Source organism: Solanum tuberosum, unplaced genomic scaffold (genome assembly GCF_000226075.1).
Source record: "Solanum tuberosum cultivar DM 1-3 516 R44 unplaced genomic scaffold, SolTub_3.0 scf00007, whole genome shotgun sequence".
Lineage (NCBI taxonomy): Eukaryota > Viridiplantae > Streptophyta > Magnoliopsida > Solanales > Solanaceae > Solanum > Solanum tuberosum.
In genome coordinates, this window is record NW_006238933.1 from 2,977,836 (window position 1) to 2,989,929 (window position 12,094).

The following is a 12,094-nucleotide window of genomic DNA, read 5'->3' on the forward strand; positions in this document are numbered from 1 at the left end:
AATTTCGTGAAGGATCTCCAATTAAGGTATGTTAGTCTTCATCCTTGGTTAGTTTCCATCCAAGGAGTAACTTCAAAACATGATTTCAATGTTTCCAAAATCCCCCAAAAGTTAGGGTTTCAATCTAAGTCATGGGTTCAACTTCAAAACGTTTTCAATGATTGGTTTATGATGAATGATGATTGAATTGAGGAATCAATGTTGATTTATGATGAAATTTCCATAAGAACCCATGATTCCCCCAAAATACTAAATTGTGAATTTATGATTTAGGTTGATTGATTGATTATGAAAGGATGTTAAATTGATTATGTCTATATTGATTGAGTTATTGAATCATGATATTCCCCTTATCTAATGTAGTATTCTAGATGTTTGGGTTGAGATTTATTCATAGCCTTGAAGGGCAATTTATGAAGAATTGATGTATAAATATGATGTTATGTATATACTTAATGATTTCAATGAAAGTAATGTGATTATGTCAATAATGCAATTGGGTTATTATTTAAAGGGTATTCTCAATTATACAATTATGAATGATGATGATAGAATGTGAAAGGTTTCTTCAATGTAATGTTACATCTTGAATTGGTAGGCTTAGGACATCCTCTTCTTGTGTAAATAAAAGAAATGTTGATTGATGTACCCTTAATTGGTAGGCTTAGGCATCCTCTTCTTGTGTAACTAATGTATCTTGACTGAAACATTGTATCAGTAGACCTAATGGTGGTGGCCCTTTCATATGTGTAATAATGTACATTTATTCGGTACACCTAATGGTGGTAGCCCTTTCATGTGTATGATGATGAATCTTGAATCGATAGACCTAATTGTGGTGGCCCTTTCTTGTGGATTCAATGAGCTATCTTAATAATGTCACTTGAATTGGTAGACCTAATGGTGGTGTCCCTTTCATGTGTGTAATTTACCTTGGGTCGGTAGACCTAATGTTGGTAACCCTCTTAAGTATAATACTGTTAATGTGAATGAACTACTTTATGGGAATGTAGGCTTAACACCAACTGGATATGGTAAGATGGAAGCTCTCCCGACATTAGGTTGGGTTTCAGTGAATATCTTCCTTACCCCATATCTATGTGCCTACATAGGTTCTAGCTAGTGGATACACTTAAGCTAAATTACCGGTTCAACCCTAGGAAAGTAGACCAACTCTTTTGGGTGTGGGACATGACACCAGATTCCATGATTTTTCTCATGTGGTCTATGTCGATTAGAGCTTATTACCATCATGGGAGATACGTGCTGTGGTTACTCAAGAGGTTCTACGAAGTGTGGGTCATTGTATGGGATGTCATTCATGCATTGGACGAGTAGGCTTTGAGAGGGCTTTGGTGTGATTATCTAATGTCTTAATGTCTAATGAAATGAATGTGGTCATAAACATACTAATGAGAATGTTGACTTTAAGGCTTAATGTAATGAATATGCTTATGTCTTGTGTGTTTATACTAAATATGCATGATGATCCTCAAACTTGTCATAAAGCATGGTTTTCAACCAAAATGTCCTTTTCAGCGTTATTTTTGCATGGCTATCATACTTAGTACATATTTGTGCTAACCTATATTTATTTTATATTTTTCTACAAAGTGTAGGTTTCGATGTTCGACCTAATTTCTTCTAGTTCAAGATTGGATAGCCTGTTCTCCAAAGCTTGTGGTATGTCCTCATGGATCCGAGGACAAGTGCTATGTTTTTGTTTCATTCCTTTTATTGTATTAGACCTTAAGATTTCCTATTTTAAGGGTGGTGAACCTATTTTGACTCTTCGATTGTAGTAGATGGCCATGTGAGACTATGTCTAGACTTCCGTTATTTCAAATAAAGGTTTTCAATTGAATGGATTAAAGATTTTAAATTTCGTACCATTTTTCTTATGTCTTATGTTATGAATGCTATAAGGTTGTATGAGGCTTTCCGGAGTCTTGTACGCTGTGTAACGTATAGGGTGTCGGATCGGGTCGTGACAAACATGGTATAAGAGCACAAGATGTTTTGATGGTTTTAAGGATGATGTCTCACAAGCCACGTGTAGTAGAGTCTTGTTCATGAATGTGAAGCGTGCCACATTTATGAATAAATGGCTATAAAATGTTCGAAAACCTCACTTCTTTCATTACTCCAAGTCGTGCCAAAGAGTTTAAATCTGTAAGATCTCTCTCCTATTCCTTATCTTATGGTCTTTAAGATGCGACTACTCGAAGGGCTAATGCTACTAGTATCGAGGGAGAAAAGGTTAGTACTGATGCCAATTGTGGCAATGTGACTATTTATGACTTGATATGATAGATTTAGAAGATATTCTTTGGTATAAGTGGGTTTCCTTATGGTTATGTGTGTTTTTTAGTAGAAAGTCATGATGAGTTTTAAGGTTTATTGAAAGATTTGATGAATATGGTGTTTTAGAAATGCCTATATGTGTTGAGAGAGTAGACTCCTCTAAGAAGGGTAAAAGTGTTATTCACCTTGGTTTATAATCAGCTTGTGTGATGGGTGTGAAGGCTTAGTGATGACTTGCTCCGACCTTAGAATTGAAAGAAATGAGGCTTCGAAGAGTCCGTATAGGCTTACTCCCATGGGGGAGATAATGTGCTTAGATAGCAAGGTCGTTGAGTGTTCTTGATATTCATGATTTAGGTTGATTTGAATTTTCACCTTGAATGGTATTGTTAATGTTGTTTGTGAGCAAGAGTTGCTTAATGAGAACCTCCCTAGTTTAGAAGTACCAGTTGGGATCTTAGACTGGCAGATCAAGAAATACAAGTGTAAGTAAGTTGTTTCCATGAAAATGTTGAGGAGTAGTATTTTAGTAAGGATTTTAGTGAGGGTGCTACTTCGGAGGCCAAGGGACAATGAGAAATCCCGATATCCTCATTATCTTCCTTCTATTCCTATTAAAGCTCAGGACAAAGAGTTCCTTATGGCTTGTCTCATGTTTTGGAGTCATGTGTGATTATGTGTTTCCATGTTCTCCTTATGATATGCATGTTCTTAATGAATTTGTTTTTAATGAGAAAATGAGTTTTTATGATTTATGTTCCTCATGTTGATGTGCATTTAGTATGAGTTGCCTATATGCTTCATGAAATGAATTGTTGAACATGCTTAAAAAGTGCTTTTGAGAGCAATTGCATAATTTCCTACATGATGTTATGAAGAGCATGATTTGAGCTAGAGAAGGTAATTCCTCCAATGATATGAGAAATGTTGAAGTTTTCATCCCTAATGGGTTTGTAGATGTAGTTCGTACTTCCTTGTGTTGAATTGAGTATGTTTGAGATAGAGTTGATGTTTCCTCCTTATTTTTTGCATTGTTATGATGTTTCATGTATGATGGGCTGCTACTATTGAATATTTAATTTCGTAAAATGTATAAATTGTCATTCGAGGAAGAATGTTCCCAAGGGGCAGATAATCTATCGCCTCGGAAAACTAGAGCCTTACGAGTGTGTTGTTGAGTTTGATATGGGGTTTTATGTTGAAAAATGAGTTCCTGAGCTTAGGTTGAGTGGTTAAACGTGAAGGTCCGACTCCCCAAGGACCAACCAAGGGTCCTTGAGGAGGATCCTAAAGTCTAACCCTAAAGCTACCCCAAGAACCAAAAAGCTGCAAAAAATTTAAGGACCTACTGTGCGTAGGTCCATCCACTCCCCGTGGAACCAAGTCGTAGGTCAAGAACCCTAGATTTTGAGCCCCAATCGACCATCCACGGACTTGTAAGACGGGGCGTGACCCCACTAAAGGTCCGTGAGTCCTGGGTCGTGGATGGTACCATAAAGGGGCAACATGGTAAATTACTAGGGTAGTTAGTTAAGTTAGGGGTCGGTTTATATTGTTTTATTTCACATATTTAAGTCTTTTTAAACTATCAACTACCCTTTTAAAAATCATAATCCCCAAAACCCAAAATAGAAACCACCTCTTCTCCAAAACAGTTCTCTCTCTAGAAACCTCCATTGGAGAAGAAGAAGTCAAGGTTTGAAGCTCAAGAGTTCATATTTCCTGTTCAATTTCATGAAGGATTTCCAATTAAGGTACCATCTTCATCCTTGGTTAGTTTCCATCCAAGGAGTCCCTTCAAAACATGATTTCAAAGTTTTCAAAATCCCCCAAAAGTTACGGTTTCAATCTAAATCATGGGTTCTTGGGGAAATTTATCATAAATCAACATTAATTCCTCATTTGGGTTGATTGATGATTTGGGTTGATTGATTATGGAAGCATGTTAAATTGATTATATCTATATTGATTGAGTTATTGAATCATGATATTCCCCTTATCTAATGTAGTATTCTAGATGGTTGGGTTGAGATTGATTCATAGCCTTGAAGGGCAATTTATGAAGTATTGATGTATAAACATGATGATATGTATATGCTTTGTGATTTCAATGAAAGTAATGTAATCATGTCTACAATGCAATTGTTTAATTATTGAAAGGTTATTCTCAATTATACACTTATGAATGATGATGATAGAATGTGAAAGGCTTATTCAATGTAATGTTACATCTTGAATTGGTAGGCTTAGGGCATCCTCTTCTTGTGTAAATGAAAGTAATGTTGAGTGATGTACCTTGAATTAGTAGGCTTAGGCATCCTCTTCTTGTGTAATAAATGTATGTTGACTTAATGAAAATTGAATCTGTAGAACTAATGGTGGTGGCTCTTTCATGTGTGTAATAATGAACCTTGATTTGGTAGACCTAATTGTGGTAGCCCTTTCATGTGTATAATGATGAACCTTGAATCTGTAGACATAATGGTGGTGGCCCTTTCTTGAAGATGCAATGAGCTATCTTAATAATGTACCTTGAATTGGTAGACCTAATGTTGGTGGCCTTTTCATGTGTTTAATGTACCTTGGGTCGGTAGACCTAATGTTGGTAGCCCTCTCAAGTATAGTAATGCTAATGTGAATGAACTACTCTATGGGAATGTAGGCTTAGCACAAAGTGGATACAGTAAGAAGGAAGCTCTCCCCACATTAGGTCTGGTTTCAATGAACATCTCCCTTACCCCAGTACTATGTTCCCACATAGGTTCTTGCTAGTGGATCCACTTAAGCTAAATTACTGGTTCTACCCTAGGCAAGTAGACTAACTCTTTTCGGTGTGGGACATGACACCAGATTCCATGCTTTTGCTCAAGTGGTCTATGTCGATTAGGGATTATTCCCATCATGTGAGATACATTCTATGGTTACTCAAGAGTTTTTATGAAGTGTAGGTGGTAGTATGAGATTCCATTCATGCATTGCACAAGTAGGCTTCGATAGGGCTATCGTGTCATTCTCTAATGTCTTAATGCGAAATGAAATGAATGTGATCATAAAGATGCTATTAAGAATGTTGACTTAAAGGCCTAATGTAATGATGAATGCTTAACTTGGAAATATTATTACGAGTTACTTCCTTGTCATGACTTATTGATTATGAATGTTCCTTGTCTATGGTGGCATCAAAGGGACACTTAGTACGAATGGTACTATGGGATGACATTCATACATTGCACAACTATAACTTAGGGTTGTCATACATGATGTTTATAATGTGCTATAATGACTTACATGATGAATATGCTGATGTCCTGTGTGTTTATACTAAATATGCATGATGATCCTCAAACTTGATATAAAGCATGGTTTTCAACCAAAATGTCCTTCTTTGCATGATTTTTACATGGCTATCATACTTAGTACATATTTGTGCTAACCCATATTTCTTCTATATTTTTCTACAAAGTGTAGGTTCCGACGTTCGACCTGATTTCTTCTACTTCAAGATTGGATAGCTTGTTCTCCAAAGCTTGTGGTATGTCCTCATGGATCCAAGGACAAGTTCTATGTTTTTTTGTCATTCCTTTTATTGTATTAGACCTTAAGATTTCCTATTTTAAGGGTGGTGAACCTATTTTGAGTCTTCGATTGTAGTAGATGGCCATGTGAGACTATGTCTAGACTTCTGTTGTTTTAAATAATAGTATTCGATTGTATATATTAAAGATTTTTAATTCCGTACCATTTTCCTTATGTCTTATGTTATGATTGCTATGAGGCTTGTATGAGGCTTTTCAGAGTCTTGTATGATGTGTCATGTCCGAGGTGTAGGCTTGGGTTGTGACAAACATGGTATCAGAGGACAAGATGTTGGGATGGTTTTTAGGATGATGTCTCACAAGCCACGTGTAGTAGAGTCTTGTTCATAAATGTGAAGCGCACCACATTTATGAATTAGAGGTTATAATATGTTAGGAAACCTAACTTCTTTTATTACTCCAAGTCATGCCATAGAGTTTAACTCTATAAGATCTCTCTCCTATTCCTTATTTGATGGTCTTCAAGATGCGACAACTCGAAGGGCTAATGCTACAAGGATCGAGGGAGAAAAGGTTAGCAGTGATGCCAATTGATGCAATGTGACTAGATAGAACTTGATATGATAGATTTAGATGATATCCTTCAGTATAAGTGGGTTGCCTTATGGTTATGTGTGTATGTTAGTAGAATGTCATGTTGAGTTTTGAGGTATATTGAATGATTTGATGAATAGGGTGTTTTAGAAATGCCTATATGTGGTGAGAGAGTAGACTCCTCTAAGAAGGGTAAAAGTGTTATTCACCTTGGTTTAGAATCATCTTGTGTTATGGGTGTGAAGGCTTAGTGATGACTTGCTCTGACCTTAGAATTGAAAGAAATGAGGCTTAGAATAGTCCGTATAGGCTTACTCCCAAGGGGGAGATAATGTGCTTAGATAGAAAGGTCGTTGAGTGTTCTTGATGTTCATGATTTAGGTTGACTTGAATTCTCACCTTGACTAGAGTTGGTCAGGTTGTTTGTGAGCAAGAGTTGCTTAATGAGAACCTTCCTAGTTTAGAAGTACCAGTTGGGATCTTAGTCCGGCAATTCAAGAAATAGAAGAGTAATGAAGTTGTTTCCATGAAAATGTTGAGGAGTAGTATTTTAGTAAGGGTTTTAGTGAGGGTGCTACTTGGGAGGCCAAGGGCCAATGATAAATCCCAATATCCTCATTCTCTTCCTTCTATTCTTATTTAAGGTCAAGGGAAAGAGTTCTTTATGGCTTGTTTCATGTTTTGGAGTCATGTATGATTATGTGTTTCCATGATGTCCTTATGATATGCATGGTCTAACTGAATTTGTGTATGATGAGAAAATGAGTTTTTATTATTTATGTTCCTCATGTTGATGTGCATTTAATATGAGTTGCCTATATGTTTCATGAGATGAATTTTTTAACATGCTTAAAAAGTGCTTTTGAGAGTAATTGCATAATTTGCTACATGATGTTATGATGAGCATGATTTGAGTTGGAGAAGTTAATTCCTCCAATGATATGAGAAATGTTGAAGTTTTCATGCATAATGGGTTTGTAGATGTAGTTCCTACTTCCTTGTGTTGAATTGAGTATGTTTGAGATGGAGTTGATGTTTCCTCCTTGTTTTGTACATTGTTATGATGTTTCATGCATGTTGGGCTGCTATTATTGAGTCTTTAATTCCGTAAAATGTATAAATTGTCATTCGTGGATTAATGTTCCCAAGGGGAAGATAATGTAACACATCGGAAAAATAGTAGGTAAAACTATAGCCTTACGAGTGTGTTGTTGAGTTTGATATGGGATTTTATGTTGTAAAATGAGTTCTCGAGCTTAGGTTGAGGGGTTAAATATCAAGGTACGACTCCCCAAGGACCAACCAAGGGTCCTTGAGGAGGAGCCTAAAGTCTAACCCCAAGGCTACCAAAAGAACCAAAAAGCTGCCAAAAATTTAGGGACCTACAGATGGGACCTACTGGGCGTAGGTCCATCCCCGCCCCATGGAACTAAGCCGTAGGTCAATATCCCTAGATGTTGAGCCCCATTCCACCATCCACGGACGTTCATGACGAGGTGTGACCCCCCTTTGTGAGTCCTGGGTCGTGGATGGCACCTGTGTGCTGTCAAATCTTGGCCAAGGGAGGGGCAACTTGGTAAATTCCTATGGTGATTTGTTAAGTTAGGGGTCGGTTTATATTGTTTAATTTCACTTATTTAAAAAAATTTAAATTATTAACTAACCTTTTACAAATCATAATCTCCAAAACCCAAAATAGAAACCACCTCCTCTCCAAAATAATTCTCTCTCTAGAAACCTCCATTGGAGAAGGAAAAGTCAAGGTTCAGAGTTCAAGAGTTCATATTTCCTCTTCGATTTCATGAAGGATCTCCAATTAAAGTTTGATAGTTTCATCCTTTGTTAGTTTCCATCTAAGGAGTCCCTTTAAAACATGATTCCAAAATTTCCAAAATCCCTCAAAAGTTAGGGTTTTAATCTAAGTCATGGGTTCAACTTCAAAACTTTTTCAATGATTGATTTATTATGAATGATTATTGAATTGAGGAATTAATGTTGATTTATGATAAACCAAGAACCCATGATTCCCCCAAAATACTAAATAGTGAATTTATGATTTGGATTGATTGATTATGGAAGCATGTTAAATTGAATATGTCTATATTGATTAAGTTATTGAATCATGATATTCCCCCTATCTAATGTATTATTCTAGATGTTTGGGTTGAGATTGATTCATAGCCTTGAAGGGTAATTTATGAAGGATTGATGTATAAACATGATGCTATGTATATGCTTTGTGATTTCAATGGTAGTAATGTGCTCATGTCTACAATGCCATTGTGTTATTATTGAAAGGTTATTCTCAATTATACATTTATGAATGATGACGATAGAATGTGAAAGGTTTCTTCAATGTAATGTTACATCTTGAATTGGTAGGCTTAGGTCATCCTCTTCTTGTGTAAATGAAAGTAATGTTGATTGATGTACCTTGAATTAGTAGGATTAGACATCCTCTTCTTGTGTAACTAATGTATCTTGAATTAATGAACATTGAATCGGTAGACCTAATGGTGGTAGCCCTTTCATGTGTGTAATAATGTACCTTGATTCGGTAGACCCAATGGTGGTAGCCCTTTCATCTGTATAATGATGAACCTTGAATCGGTAGACCGAATGGTGGTGGCCCTTTTTTATGGATTCAATGAGCTATCCTAATAATGTACCTTGAATCGGTAGACCTAATGTTGGTGTCCATTTCATGTGTGTAATGTACCTTGGGTCGGTAGACCTAATGTTGGTAGCCCTCTAAAGTATAATAATGATAATGTGAATGAACTGATCTATGGGAATTTAGGCTTAGCACCGAATGGATATGGTAAGATGGAAGATCTCCCCACCTTAGGTCTGGTTTCAATGAACATCTTCCTTACCCATAATTTTGTGGCCACATAGGTTCTTGCTAGTGGATCTACTTAAGCTAAATTACCGGTTCTACCCTAGGCAAGTAGACCAACTCTTTTCGGTGTGGGACATGACACCGGATTCCATGCTTTTACTCACATATCGGTTATGGCTTATTTCCATCGTGTGAGATACATGCTATGGTTACTCAAGAGGTTCTATGAAGTGTGGGTGGTAATATGGAATGCCATTCATGCATTGCACGAGTAGGCTTTGAGAGAGATATGGTGTGATTCTCTAATGTCTTAATGTCTAATGAAATGAATGTGCTCATAAAGATGCTAATGAGAATGTTGACTTAAAGGCTTAATGTAATGATGAATGCTTAACTTGGAACTGTTATTATGAGTTACTTTCCTTGTCATCACCTATTGATTATGAATGTTCCTTGTCTATGGTTATCGCAACGGGATGCTTAGTATAAATGGTATTGTGAGATGCCATTCATACATTGCACAAGTATATCTTAGGGTTGTCTTATATGATGGTTCTAATGTTCTATAATGACTTACATGATGAATATGCTTATGTCTTGTGTGTTTATACTAAATATGCATGATGATCCTCAAACTTGACATAAAGCATGGTTTTCAACAATAATGTCCTTTTTATCATGATTTTTGCATGGCTATCATACTTTGTACATATTTTTTCTAACCCATATTTCTTCTATATTTTTCGACAAAGTATAGGTTCCGATGTTTGAGGTGATTCCTTCTAGTTCAAGCTTGGATAGTCTATTCTCCAAAGCTTGTGGTATGTCCTCATGGATCCGAGGACAAGTGCTATATTTTTGTTTCATTCCTTTTATTGTATTAGACCTTAGGATTTTATATTGTAAGGGTTGTGACACTATTTTGTGACTTCGATTGTAGTAGATGGCCATGTGAGACTATGTCTAGACTTCTGTTGTTTTAAATAAAGGTTTTCGATTGTATGGATTAAAGATTTTAAATTTCGTACCATTTTTCTTATGTCTTAAGTTATGAATGCTATGAGGCTTGTATGAGGCTTTTCAGAGCCTTGTACGCCGTGTCACGTCCGGAGTGTAGGCTCGGGTCGTGACAATGTGAGTGGTACAAGTATGTGATTTTAACTTTTAGATAAGAGAAGTAAAGTGTGGCTAAGTCATAAGAGTAACAAAAGCATTAAGAGGTGTACTCGAGAATATATGTAATCAGACGAGGTTCCAATTAGGTTAATGACTTTTCATGTGTGCCTAGATAGTATATTTGAGTTGTCAATGTTGAATAGGCTGAGCACTATTTTTTCCCCTTAAGAGTTAGATAAAGAGGTCTTATAAGCCACTGAGAAGAGGTCAAAAGAAGCATCTTAGAAAGAGGTCTTAGAAGGAGTCTTAGTACCTTCTTATGCGGAGTTCAGAAACCGTGAGATAAGACTATCCTATGTATTAGAATAAAGGGAATGTAGACCAGATGCTGGAAGATATCCATAGATTTCAAGTGTCAGTTTTTTACCTAAGTTGGAGATGATAAGATAAGAAACCAATTCAAGTGTTGAGAATTAGATAGTGACATATTTAGAAAGAGTTAAAGAGGTACATCAATCCATTCATACTCTAGCATATTCCTCAATGTTCATTCATTACAACATTGATACGCTCAAATTACACCTCCTTACAGAAGTATAAGCGATCGTTATCAAGTAAAGAACCCAACTTGTAGGTTGGGATCGATCCCACGAGGAAAATGGTTTAGACTTTACTTTAACCAACAATTATATTCAATTAGTCAAATTATTTCCAGAAACAGGTAATAAAAGGGGGGTTGTGTTTGTGTAAAACTAATAGTAAGAACTTAATAAGTAATCAATAATCAAACTCAACTTTTGGTTGTTATCAAGATAAGAGAAATAACTAGGGTATATGTGTTCCCCCACAATCTTATAACGCAGTAATCCTAGTTATAGCAATCCTTTTCTAGTGTATTACTTACGAAGTGATAAGTTAGGTATCTCTAAATCCTTGGTCCGGCATCTAGAGAATTTCACCCCGCACCTTGGTCCGGCTACGTGTGTATAATTTACTAACCCTTACCTTTACCTCATATTAGACATCATAATTGAATTTCATCCCGTACCTTGGTCCGGCTACGTGTGTATAATTTACTAACCCTTACCTTTACCTCATATTAGACATCATAATCGATGTTTGGCTTAGTTATTACTTCGCACCAATCGACACTAGCCTATTAGATAGTATCACACTAAATCTATGTTGATAATTCTTTTCTTGTTAATTACCTCCTTGGTCCGGCAAGTAGTAACAAGGCGAGTTCTAACGTTGGCCACCGTTAAAAAGACTTCTAAACGAAAGAATTATCAATGCATGCAAAATACTAGTCAAGAATTGCTTATTTACTATTCATACGTTGTTAATCGATCATGGTTCCCACAACCCTAGTTGTGGATTTAGTTACTCATACTGGCAAGAACACAATTCATAATTGTAGATGAAGAAATCATGAACTTACGTAGAGAGAATAATAAACCCAGAAATTTTACTTGAATTGCAAAGTCAAAAATCTTCAAAACGAACTTGGGAAATCAATAATTGCTAGGGTTGCAAACTAATCTCCAAAGTTACAAAGTAAAACTGGAATAATAATATCTAACCCCCAAAAATGAGGTTTACATGCCCTATTTATAGAAAACAACTCCTAAATAAAAAAGGAAACAAATTAAGGAAAGTTTTGTTCAGGTACGCGTCTTCAATCCACGAGACCGACTTACGG